The sequence below is a fragment of the Dreissena polymorpha genome, chromosome 6 (genome assembly GCF_020536995.1).
Source record: "Dreissena polymorpha isolate Duluth1 chromosome 6, UMN_Dpol_1.0, whole genome shotgun sequence".
Taxonomy (NCBI): Eukaryota; Metazoa; Mollusca; class Bivalvia; order Myida; family Dreissenidae; genus Dreissena; species Dreissena polymorpha.
Genome location: NC_068360.1, coordinates 64,215,204 through 64,229,246, shown reverse-complemented (window position 1 = coordinate 64,229,246; position 14,043 = coordinate 64,215,204). Strand labels below are relative to the sequence as shown.

Below are 14,043 nucleotides of genomic sequence, written 5' to 3'. Positions count from 1 at the left end.
TTTAACCACAATTAGGAAGCAAATGTCACGATTTCATTGGTCGTTTCTTAACAATAGAGTTAAGAGACTTTGAACCGCGTTCAAAGTCTTGAACCCGGGTTTAAGGTATGAATGTGCAAACGGCAATTTGAACCCGGGTTCAACGTCTCTTAACTATATAGTTAACTGTTAAACCGTGGTTTAAGACAATAATGTGCACTTCGCTTGCCATACTAAACATGTGCGTGATCCGATACTTGCAAAATGTTACCTATCTGTGATGTGCCAGTCATGACCTACCAAATGCAGTATCAATGGCAGTATTTATTTGTGTTCTTACTTAATAATGCACAATTAAGAATTGATAAGTAGAAAATAAATGTTATTTACCATCTACATGTCGATATGGAATGGGTTATTTTCTATTTATATTTTTAAGTAACTAATTAACACCACTTGTAGTGTTGATGCGTAAGCCCGATTGCTTTAATAGTCATATAGCATGCATAGTTAAAAATGTGTTATCTAAATTCGTGGAACGGGAATTAGAGAAGAAGAGGATCTCGTGTTGCATTGCAAACTATGGTAAGTTAAAAATAACACAGAATGAGTCTCATTTTATATACATTATTGTATCGATATGTATTTGACAACGCTCCAATAACATACATATTTACAAAATAAGTGTGCAAAGTATTTGATGCATTTACGATTATTTACAAAAAGGCACAAGCAGTTTAAAAATTGAGTGTATAATCCATATGAGGAGTCACTCATCTGGACAATCTAGAGCCTTTGATAATTTTTGCTATGGCGGCTCTGGGACTCCATATGAAACCCTTCATAACATAATCGCAGTTCTGCGAACAATCCGTTACCAATTAAGGAAATCAATTAATAAACTTCAAAAACACATTAAATTTACCTGAATGGCAGCCCACAGACGTTATCATTTGCATGCAATTAAAAAAAAACAACGATGTCTCAACGCACTATTCTTGCTGACATTTTCATTTTGAAAGGTTTAACAGTTTAAATATTCGACATCTGTTCGACATCGTTATCGACTTAGGTTACATCAAATATCACGATGTGCAAAAGATTGGTGTACTGCGACCTAATCGATAGCGACATGTTTGTCGGCAACATTACGACAGTTTCCCAATATGGTTGAAAGAGCGAACGAACGAATAACAAACTAAATAAAATAAATTGCTTTAATGGCACCAATGTGCTTTAGACAGGTACTCTATGATAAGTTTTTGCATAGTAAGTGTTCCTTAGCGTTTTCAGTGGTGATAAAATTTTGCACCTTTGGACAAAAGACGGCGCATTGAACTCGCATCAACCCTTAGGGTTATAAAGCTGAGAGTTGAATTATTGCAACTACTGGACAATCATGCGCGTGGATGGAACACTTAACATGTTCTCCAACATAGTTTTAAGTACCCAGTCAACCATGAAGAGCAGAGCATTTGGTCCACTTGCCAGACTACCATCACTACAATATTCTCATGTTTTTCAAGATGGAAATTTAGTTGTTTCATGATGGGATCGTCGCTGCATCCAAATTACCTTCTACGGTGTAGCAAAATAAATGGGACTTATCTGACGACAGTGGTGAGGAAGCTCACATTTTGGCAACAGTCACAGGGGAAATATAAGTGGTGTTCAATATACTAAACGTTCTACTACTTTCGTTCTATAACTCCATTTTACTTAAAACGCTAGAAGTACATGTTTCTGTTCATTTGCTGTTCACGTAAACTGCTCTTTTTCACCGATAGTATCCATCATTTCTTTTCTCAGCTTTTAACACGTTGCCTGTTACTACATTATGTGATGAATCGGTGTGATCGCATGTCTCTGTTATCTTTTCCCATTTATTGCAGGCGAAAAATTTACTGTACACGACTACATTAAAGAAAAACAGATTGGACACAAACAACCTTTGCCCTTCAATGCTCGGTTTTTCTCAACGTCTGGTTCCGATTAATGGTCAAATAGATTGTATTCACTTGTTGTTTCATTGTCTGTTAAACGATGAACACGTTCATTGACAGTTGTTTCGTACACAGGTGGTTAGCATGTGGCTATGATATTTATTAGTAAAAACATCATTTTGAATGATCAATTATCAAAATATAATGACAAATCAACTTTTATGAAAAAATAAATCACTATCAAATATATATGTAACAAGTTATCCAACTCAAGATCACCCGAAAACAGGGTACATCGCTTTGAACAGCCATAATTTCATCAATTGTGCAGCGATTTCCATGAACTATATCTTATTCAACGCAAAAATGAATTTCCTTTCTGGAAAAGTATAAATCTTGTATATTTCTTCAAATGCTGGGTCAAATTCAAAGAAATAACACGATACACAACTCGCGTGACCTACTTGACAACGATCAGACCAGTGATAACTTGATCACATTCTTCATCATTTACCATCTTTATTCAGGTCAGTACCTCTGGAAATGGTCTCATCAATCGTCTCTGGCCATGTGCCACGTTTCGTAACTACTGTCACTGCGGTCGCTTCACACAAGGGGCGTTGTCCCGGTCTTGAGCTTTGGCATTCAAGATTAAAATGCCCCGTATCGTAACAATTGTAACAGGGCCACCTAGGCGAGAATGATGATTGACCATTGTTGGATTCTTTCCAAAAGCTGGTTAGTCTTTCTCATCAGTATATCCATCATCGTCAAGACCGTCTTTTTCATTTCAACCACATCGCTTTTTTGGTTATAATTTCCTAGTGGCACAGCAATGATGATTTTCATTGCATGTAGTTTTTGCGGTCGGTGTGGATCATATTTCATAAATTGTTTGTAGTAAATAAAATTACAATATTGTTGCTAGCAACTTGTAATGTGAACATTTGTTATTGTCCATGCTAAGCTCGTATGCTGATTTAACAACTCTATTAAAATGTGGTGCTTATTTTTTGCCTTAGTTAGAATGTAAAATAATTTGATTTGAATTTAATCGATTTTAATCGATCCATATGGATGATATAATATTATCACCAAACACCAAAATCAAAATAAAGTATGTGAATATATAACACGAGATTTTATCTCTATTCAAACAAGCAAACACTTTCATAAAGATACTTGTCACAATAATTATTTTTATGAGGATGTTGACGATGACAATGACGATGATGATGATGATGATGGTGGTGGTGGTGGTGGTGATGATGATAATGTTGATGATGATGATGATTATGATGATGATGATGATGATAATGATAATGATGATAAAGATGAACATGATGAAGATGAAGATGAAGATAATGATGATGATGATGATGATGATGATGATGATGATGATGACGATGATGATGATGATGATGATGATGATGATGATGATGATGATGATGATGATGATGATGATGATGATGATGATGATGATGATGATGATGATGATGATGATGATGATGATGATGATGATGATGATGATGATGACGATGATGATGATGATGATGATGATGATGATGATGATGATCATGATCATGATGATCATGATGATGATCATGAACATGATGATGATGATGATGATGATGATGATCATGATAATGGCGATGAGGAGGAGGAGGATTGTTTGTCTTTTTTACTTACACAGTAATACGCGTATTTATGTATCATACATGTACATTCACGAGAAAGTGTGAATATTAGAATACGCTTTACGATATATTGTAATTATGCAACATTTGACAAACACTTACGTAAAAGATAGCATTTAAATAATTCGGTTTAAAGCTTTACATCCATACAAGTATACGTTAATTAATACTTCTTGCCGACTCGACGTCATACTAATTTTTACGAACAACAACCCATCCTTTTTTTCTGTTAAACTGTTCCTTACCAACTGTTAAACCAATTTCCGTAATTGAGTTTCTACTTACACTCTTACTTTCCAACTGTTTAACCAATTCCCGTAAATTGACTTTCTACTTACACGCTTATTTACCAACTGTTAAACAAATTCCCGTAAATTGAGAAATCGCATAGCCTCCACTAGTTGTATTCAAATGTACGCTACTGCTTGATTTAGTAATCCTTTCAATCGAGTACATATTGTTTTTCCCTGTGGCTAATTATAGCAGACGACAAGGCAGTTTAAAACAAACACTTATTGTGTCGATGATATAGTGTGACGAATTAGTGTTAATGTAAGTCAGTGTCTTGATATGGCGGTAATGTCGCCGGTTGAAATTAATAATTAGATCATCCACAAAAAAATGCAATATACTTGGCACTTTTACAATAAGCAAGTCATTCATTGTAGGCTTGACTTCTTTCTCATCCTATCTTCCTTGGTATATAAATTGCCAAATATGGCATTGATATAAAACGGACCACTCATGTGTTGAGCTCACACTTCCGAAAATAGTTGATATAAATAAAGAATGTAAATGAATCATTTATTTAGAACGGAACAACCAAAAAATATAAAACTTCATAATAGATCTTTATTGATTTCTTAAGTATTCATGAAACAAATATGTATGAGGCAAAAGTGTCCCTTTTTAGAAAATTTATACTAAAAAAATGAATTCGATAATGAAACAACACTTTTTCAATGCACCTTTAACAACATTACACAATGGGGAACGTTTATCCTACGAGGTTAATGTAAGTGTCGACGAATGCACTCAGTCGTTAAAAGACATATAAAATAAAAATAGTGCATGATCAATCGAGTTAACGGTAGAATGTTACACGTTGTTTTGGAACAAACCAATTATAGTTGGTTATATAAACATGGATAATACGATACGGCCAGGCTTGCCTCATGTCTTTAAACGAAATTATGAATATTAGCGATAACAAAATGTTCTAAAAAGTACGACATTTCATTTGATTTTAAAGTCAATTTTGATTTTGAACCTGTAGGTTCGATTTTGCACCCAACTTTCCATCCCATCATGCTTTTCTCCTGCTGAAAAGTTATTTCAACACCAAACGTTCTACCTTTAGGCTTGTTTATCATTAGAATGCTATAAATAGAAAAACGTAATAAGGTGATTTCCGTTATTTTAAAGTCGGATTCCAAAATAATCATTTCGACAAATTATTTTTGTACGTTAAAAAGTGTCTTTTGAAGATGACTTCATTCATTCATAGATATGTTGGTTATTTAATTTGTTATTTACTTACAAGCGATTATTATAAACGAAATGCGTTTTTGTGACGTTTTGCTGGATTTTACTAAAAGACATTGCACCAGTGCTAAAACACATTTTGTATGTATACATTATTTTTGTTCATAATCTGCTTAATATATTGTACGTGTTGTACACGTGGCACATAAAACAGCGTGTGTTCGCGTACATTATCATGCCATCGTCAAATACATTGTTTATAATGGAATTTTGTATAAATATACCATGTTTTGTGTTCATATGTTTCGGTTTAAGCCTGTGTTCTGTACTAAAGATTATAATAATATACAGTTGGAATATGTTCACGAATTGTTTGTTCGAATTCAGTTAGTGCATGCTGGCCATACTTATATTTGATGGTGATTTTCACATTTGATGTGGTTAATTATAAGTTGTAGATTGCTCATATCATATTGTAATATAATTATTTATCGGATTTGGCATATGAATGTAGGGATACTGATATTGTGAACGATACCTCTTTTTCGAAAGATTGTCATCATGTCCAGTTTAAAAAATATTAATTGCAAGAAAAAAAAATCATAAAGAGAGTAACTATAACCATATATATGATGCATTGTTACGCTTGTTCCTATACCATACATGTTTTTTATTAGTTCGTGCAGTTTACTGCACTCCATTAATGTATATGCTTATACTAACTAAAAAAAAATATTGAAATTAAAAGCAACTATAAACACGTGTATTAAAGATTACTTAATGTTGCTACAACAGTATCTTGAAAATCCAAATTTACTGAAAGTGCCTGTAAAAAAAGCAACTATATAAGAGATTGCCAAGAAGTTTGGAAAATATCGAAAAAACAGTGCTTACTCGCTGGAATCCTGTCTAAAGTACTCTGTGCCATGTTGATACTGCTGAGTGGTGTGAGATTTGCTTTAGAGTCCCCAAAGAAAAGGTATGTTATACAATACGACCAAACGTAATAAGAAAGTTTACAGGAAAATACTACACTTATGACAAAACATGAAGATATTGTTGTGTGTTTTTAGCCGGAACTACGGTTTCTTTTTGTAGGACCCTTCCAACCCCCCCCCCCCAAAAAAAAAAAAACAACAACAACAACAACAAAAAAACAGACACACTTGACACAATTTTATTTAAACGAGATTAACGGAAGAATACTCTACAACCGAAATATTGAAATGGATAGACCTATACAGCGTTTGTAATGCGAAACGATATCCAGAATAATTTGGATACAATTAATTAAATATAAAAGATCCGATTGGGCTTATTTTTTACGGGTTTGCATTTTTATTCGGATTTCTGGATTCGAACCTCAGTTGGAGCAATGTTTATTTGCTATTGACAAAACTCGTAAAAATACGTTACAGTTCTTCTTAGTTTTCTCATGCACTTCATTTTTCAGTTGTATAAAAGCGTAAAAATATGGTAGAAACCGCTATGGGGCATCCCTTTCTAAAACAAATTATAACGTATTTAAGCAAATAATTGTTTGACGATAAACAACTGTGACGGGTAAAAACGTATTTTAGGCCCGATTTTCGTTGTAAACCGTAAAATGTCTTTAAAAAACGCGAAAATCCATTACAGTATTTAAAATTGTGAAAAACGTACACGTTTAACAACGTTGTAGGTGTTATCTTTAAAAAAGCCCCGGTTCTGAGGAGAGAAAATTGTATACGTTTCAATACGCTACAGCGTTTCGCTGCAAAAATCGAACAAGTGCCTAAATGATAAAGAATAGATAACTCTTGGTTTTATTTATATAACTTCAAATGGGAAGTAAAACAGCATTGTTGAGAATATATTATGTACTATTTTGCAATAATTTGTGTACCTCTGATGCTCAATCTGCCAGGATCTTACTGAAACCAACATTTGTATATCTGTTGTAGCCTCTACTTAGATGTAAAGCGCAGCGCAATGGGGCATTTGCTAGAACTGCCGATATATTTCAACAGGTGTGCCAACTGGCTGGGATATGTGGTAATTACTATTTATTCTTTTGACTTTCTGACGACAGAATCCATAACTTATGAAAGTATAGTCAAGCATTTTAAATGACTGTGCATGTTTCTATAACAGTTCACTGTTTTAAATTAATATGCAGTCAAACGAATATAAGTGTGCAATTAGAATAGTTAACGTAGGTGTGTTATATCGTTTAGAAACCTGCTCTAGTATTAAATTATTTTGGTTCTAAAACGTATACAACACTCACATTGGGATAATGAAAAATAATTATGGGATAGTATATTGTTAGCTGAGAAGGACCTTGATTACCTATATACAAATTATTACGAATCGGACTTTGGGCAAAGTGAGTATGGGGGACAATAAAAGAATAAAATTAATAGATGTGGTTTTTGAAAGACCTACCCAGATAATGGTGGATTGGCAATTTCAAAACGTGAATTTAAAATTAAAATTATTGTTATATACTGCATGGCCAACGTGAAATAGTATAAACCTTTCACCGAATTATGTTAGTATTTTAACAATCACGACGAGGTTGAATAATGAGGTCATTGTTTTAATTAGAAGTATTATGTTTTTTATTCGCATATTCTCAGTTTCCAAGATACCTCGTATTGTCTATCAATTATTCGCGTGAAAACCACTTAAGAATATCCTCTTACAACACATTTATACTGCGAATATTTTCAGAAAATATGATTCAGTACTAAGATGTTGTATGGAGATTAGTGATATGATATTGCAGGAGTTCAAACCTTTGGTTCAACTGCACCGCCAAAACTTTATTATTATACCGTCATGAATTTACATAAGCGCAGACGGTTGCCGCATCAGGGTAAAATCAGTGTCGGAAAGAATATATTTCCATTTAACAAAAACCACACATATTAAAGCGTACCGGTTAAAAACTTACCAACACAATGCACCGGAAGTTTTGTAACAAAAAGTTGAACGATTCAGTAGGTGATAGCTACTTTTTTTTGCATATTTATTAGAATATGACTTCGTGGAACCGTCGATTTATGTCTGTGACATGGAAATGTTTATAGAAAAAGACGGGGCTTCTTTACAATAACTGAATACTTGTTCTTCTTACATTGTTTTGTTGCTCATCGAAGATAGTCACAACTCCATTTCGACAGTGTGCTGTTCGTATGTAAACATGCAGTTGTCGATTTCCATTTACAAAAGATCATGTAATTACAATGTATTAATACAATATAATAATTCAGCTGCAAACGCAACCAACAATGAACAAGTACAGTTTATTCTGCTGGGACGTGTAAAATAAAATACACAACTGTAAATCAAATCGATCTTACAGTTTTTATTAAAGGTTGCACTTGAAAAATGTCTTGAGTTTTCATTAAAAACAAATGCTTTTATAAATAGTTTTAATTTTTGTCTATGGACTTAAGCTTTATATAACAAAACCAAAGCTAACGTTCAACATGAGTAAATACATATGAGCCGTGCTCTGTGAAAAAGGGGTTTAATGCATGTGCGTAACGTGTCGCCCCAGATTAGCCTGCCCAGTCTGCACACGCTAATCTGGGACGACATTTTTTCGCCTAAACTAGATTTTTTGCTGAGTAGAGACTTTCTTAAAACAACAAAATATCATTAAACGCGGAAAGTGTCGTCCCTGATTAGCATGTGCGGACCACACAGGCTAATCTGGGACGACACTTAACGCACAAGAATTAAACCCCTTTTTCACAGAGCAAGATCCATATTTATGGTTAGTGTAGCTTTTGTGATAACAATCTAATTTCAGGAATGATCTTCTTTTCTTACGATCCTCTTAAGACATCCCCTCAAGTCCGACATTGTTGTGACAGCTGAAGTGGTATCTGACACAGAAAACGCATGAATCATACTTTTACATACGTACAGGACTATAATATTAAAGGTGCTTATATTGTATAGTCCATTTAAGTATCAGCATGCATAAATATGGAAATTATAATGTGTGTTATTGGGTATTGTAGTGATGTTATTATTTTGATAAACACACTGAGAGAAAAAAAGAAAACATATGCAGTTGCAACAATCATGTTTTGACATATGATACTTAAAGTGGATTTTGCAGTTTGCATATATGCATATCAATTCATAAACAAGTGGTAATCAGTTAGAAACCCTCATTTTTCCAAAGGATAACGTACACGAATTATTTCGATTTTAACACGTTTTTACTAAAGATTTATACAATGCATCTTTTTTTTCTTTTGTACTATTTATGTGTAGTTCTCTCATAAATACGAACCTAGTTTGTTGTCGAATAATCCACGGCCGGAAGTTCTTCTTTGTTTAAATGAAATTTGGCACGTGGCGTGTTAGAATTAAGAAATAATCCGTGTACGTAATTGCTTGTTGTCGAATAATCCACGGCAGGAAGTTTAGCTGCATAGGGATTAAATCACGAGTGCGAAGCACGAATTATTTCGATTCTAACACGGTTTTAACTAATGATTTATACACTGTATCTTATTTTCTTGCGTTCTATTTTATATGAAGTACAGCCCATAAAATAACTTTCGGCTGTTCTGTCGATCAGATCTCCGCCCTCAATGACTTTCATTCATAAAATACCGGATTATTACGCTGCTGGAGAATGTATCGGCATTTTTTGTTTAGATACAGCGCGTGCATTCAGTGTATAAGCTCCGTCCATAATTATTGCAGAAAAAACCATAGACGATTTTTGTCTTTGTTTATTTGAAATTTGGCACGTGCCGTCTGAGAATATGTGTTTTATTCTCTGGCATGTACCTTTCCATGATGATTCGTTATTACTTGCAAACATGTGTTAGCGTTTAACACTTTTGAAATATTTACAAACGGTGGAAAAGCATTAAACTAATAGGCCATTTCCTGCTTACGGTAGATTATCATTTTCTTCCAGTCATGATCTAGAAAAATAAATATTCTAACACCTGACTGCGCCACTCGCGAAAATATTATTATCCCTGATTTTATCCTGGAGCAATACTCTACATCCATTTTAATGTATTCATTCATCATCATCTGACTTTGTGAACCCCCGTTCTTCTAAAACATTATTTAATACACAACCTACACAATAATCAAACACGTGACAAACTAGTTTTGGGTTTATGTCAAAGTCAATGCACTAAAATAATAATGTATTCATGACCTGAAAGGCTTTATCAACCAAATGTTTCTGGTGTAGTAATACATTTCCTGTTAAATTTCCAATTTAAAGTTATCATCCGCCTCAATGCCATTACCATTCTATGCCAACCTTTCGTTTTCTTGTAATCCGCCCTCTTCCGAAATAAACGCTATGTTTGTTTTTCCGTTAAATTTTAGCCACTCTGGAATGCAATTTAAATATAACTTATCTTAACCCTTTACCACTTAGATACGTATTGTCACGCCTTTGTAGTCGATCAGAAAGTTATATTTAATTTAAGACTTTTTTCTTACTAGATTCAAGTTTTAAAGGCTTAATTTCCAACCCTCAGATACTGATGAGCAGCAAACAGCTGTTCTGGTGTTATGCTGTTTGCAAAAGTCATGTTCACTTTGCTTCTTATAGAGGGTGATCGTGATTGAATTATCTTACAATGTTGCCTTCATAAAAGCGTAAACGGGAAAATTACATGTTGCTGTAGCACAGTCGTTCAAACATTATTTTAATTTGTAGTATATATTATAGAAACTTCATTGAGACTGCTTTCTTTGATGTCATCGGGACATGATGGACATCATTTATCAGAACAGGATATTATGTTCTCAGCGTTTCACGTTATATATATTAAGCGAAGTCTGGTCTGTTCTGTTGCTCGGCATAGTCTGTTCGTCATATATTTCAACAATTGTCATAATAAATATTAATTAAACGTTAGGAGCTTATCAGTGTCATTCCGCACTATCACAACATCCAAATTTGGAAAGTAAGGCAGATTATAAAAAAGTCACGAGCTGAAAGAACATATGAATGGATTTGAGCCTAGACATGGAACAATACAAGAAGTTTGAGTTTGTTGTTCACTTATTTACTGTGCTTTGACTAATGAAGTTATGAACGTTCTCCCTGACAATTATAACAGAAAAGCAGGGGTTCTGAAATATTTTATGAGTCTACTTGTCCACGGACAAGTTGGACCCACACATTCACTTGTTTGTACCAAAGAAGTACTTGTCCGTACTTTTAAGATAAATAAAGGAAAACATTATTACTAATTAAGCAAATAATACAAACATACACTTTTGTTAAGTTCATAGTTTTATTTTATACATAGTTAACTAGAAAATACAAGCAAGATGTGCAAACAATAAGAACACGTTTAAGTCACACATGATACCATCTCGGATATTTAATAATCTCAACATGACTAGAAAATTCACTTGAAATAAAATAATCTCCGCTAAATATAAGTATGTAATTATCTGCTTATAAAGGAAACTCCTTACAAAGTTTACATTTACACACACCGGTAACGTTTTCAATCCAAGGAAATTCAATTAGCCAAGACGCAACAAATTCTCGTTTTCGCTTGGCGTCGTATGCTTTATCATATTCATACTTGGCTGTTCTCTTCTTTTCTGAAGCCAAACTGATTTTATCATTGGTCTGATTAGCATCATGGCTTGACGTTAAAGTGGTTTTATTTAAAAAAATCAAATGCAGGTCGGTAAAACATGTTTGCGGCCATTTGCAATTTACGAAAAATGTTATCTAATGCGTGATTGGCTGTTGCTGTACACGTGCGCTGGTTTCTCTACTATAAATGTTTCCTTATGCGTGATTTGCTTTTGCTATATACGCGTGGACTTGTTTACTACATTAAATAATTATTATCGGAAAATAACCTACCTCCAGTTAAAAAAGTGTGCTAGTTCGTTTTTTATTTTCGGAAAATATTGAAGTTTCGTTCTCGAAAAAAAATTACCACGGAAATTTTACTTGTCCCCGGACAAGCTAGCTTTCAAAAGCTGCTTGCCCGGAAGGGGAAATTGACGACTCGGACAACTCGGACAGCATATTTCAGAACCCCTGAGAAGGCACATCAACATTACCATAGTGACATGAAAGCGCGAGCATATAGTTCTCAGTATACATGACAATTGGATAATTTTAGAAGATACCATATGATTACGCATATAAACTAAATCAGGTACATATTAACATGAAATAATTAACGAATCATAATTTGAATGGTAAATTGTTTCAACCATTCCACCTTTTTGCTAATGTTAGAACATAAGACATCATTACCAGTATCGGCCACATGCCTTATTGTTAATTAGACTCGTTTTGGGAAAGCGGGGCATAATGCATGTGCTTAAAGAATGCCTCAGATGAGACAGTGCAATCCGCGCATGCTTATCGGGAATACACTTTCGGCTCTTATGGTATTTTTCGTTTAAAGAAAATTTCTTATTTGCGCAGTTTAGAGGGTTACTAACGTCCAAGATTAGCCTGTGCGATGCAATTTTTAGATTTATTTATAGTTGAAATCCCCAAACATTGACTCAGCATTATATTAGCTATTGAGAAGGGTTAAAACTTGTGTTTAACAGCTATTCCGAAATGATTTCTGTTTAAGAAAACATCACATCACATTGTATGTAAGGTTCATGTCATATGTTTTTGAGCAGTGGTATTGCATGCAACACACGCGCTTTGAAATATTACTCAACGAGTATACGTACTTCGATAGCATTTTAGAAAGCATAGTAAATTAAATGTGTCATTATGTTTTGAAAAATCGGTAGGTATTTATGGTCGATTGCCGTGGTAAAGATCATTCCAGTCAAATGATCGCGTTTGAATCTTCCGAATAGCGAGTGATGCTGTTAACCTTCGATAGATTACTTGTGTTTTTTCGCTTTTAAATATAATGAACGCCTTAAATAGTTTCATCCGAAGTAGGTGTAGTTAGCCCTGAACGATGTGAATTGTTTAAATGATAAGTGAACGTAAGCTATGTATATGCGAATGTTTCAGCACATGGAAACCTGATTTCGTTTAAGAATGCATACAGACGAGCATGTACATGCTATTAGTGTTATCCTATACAGTGTTTATGCTTGTTTTAAACAGACGAGAGGAACCGTAGAGCATCCGTGTTTCGGTATAATTAGAAACCGTTTCATTCCGGACGTGCGGATGATACGAATGTTTATATAAAGCATCTGACTTGTGTCGTAAGTCGTATTATACTTGTTTGACAGGTGAGATAAACTTCAAGGCAGAGATCTTGATCTTTCTCTTTTAAAAGAATACGTGTATCGAAAAGATTGCGGTGTTGGCATCTTGTAATCGATAGAAAAATAAATGTGAATAAGAGGACATTTCGTGTGTTTAAATGACAATAAAAATGGATTTTATGAAAATGACGCGTTTCGTTTGCTGTTTTGTATTACTTTTATTGTTGGCGATACCAGTTATACAATCGCAGGACAGCGCGAAACAAGTGTCCGTCGAGACGCCATTGGGTATTTTTAATGGACTTTCCGATATAGTAACTTTTAATAAATCTCGCAAATTTTACACTGCATTCAGGGGAGTAGCATATGCAAAGCCACCCGTGAATGACCTGAGGTTTCGCCGACCCTTACCAATGGAGTTTAAGAACGACCATATTCACAATGCGACATTTCACCGTCTTCAGTGCGTACAACCGCCTGGCGCATTGAGGAATATAACGTTGGAACAAAGCGAGGATTGCTTGTATTTAAATATTTATTGTCCGGGACGAGGTGTCAACGCGAGCGGCAATTACCCGGTAATGATTTACATACACGGAGGGAGCTTCAGCGTCGGAGGGGCTAATATTTTTTCGGGTGATGTCCTTAGTGCGTTCAACGACGTTATTTTGGTCACTATAAATTACCGTCTTGATGTTCTTGGATTTTTATCTTCTGGTCAGACCGGTGAG

General features: G+C 34.4%; 1 protein-coding gene across 1 annotated transcript in view; it reads right to left on the bottom strand.

The window, feature by feature from the left end:
* Positions 1-14,043, bottom strand: part of LOC127835412 (neurogenic locus notch homolog protein 1-like) — a 210,044-nt gene that overhangs the window by 142,417 nt on the left and 53,584 nt on the right. The gene's annotated exons all lie outside the window — the stretch shown is intronic.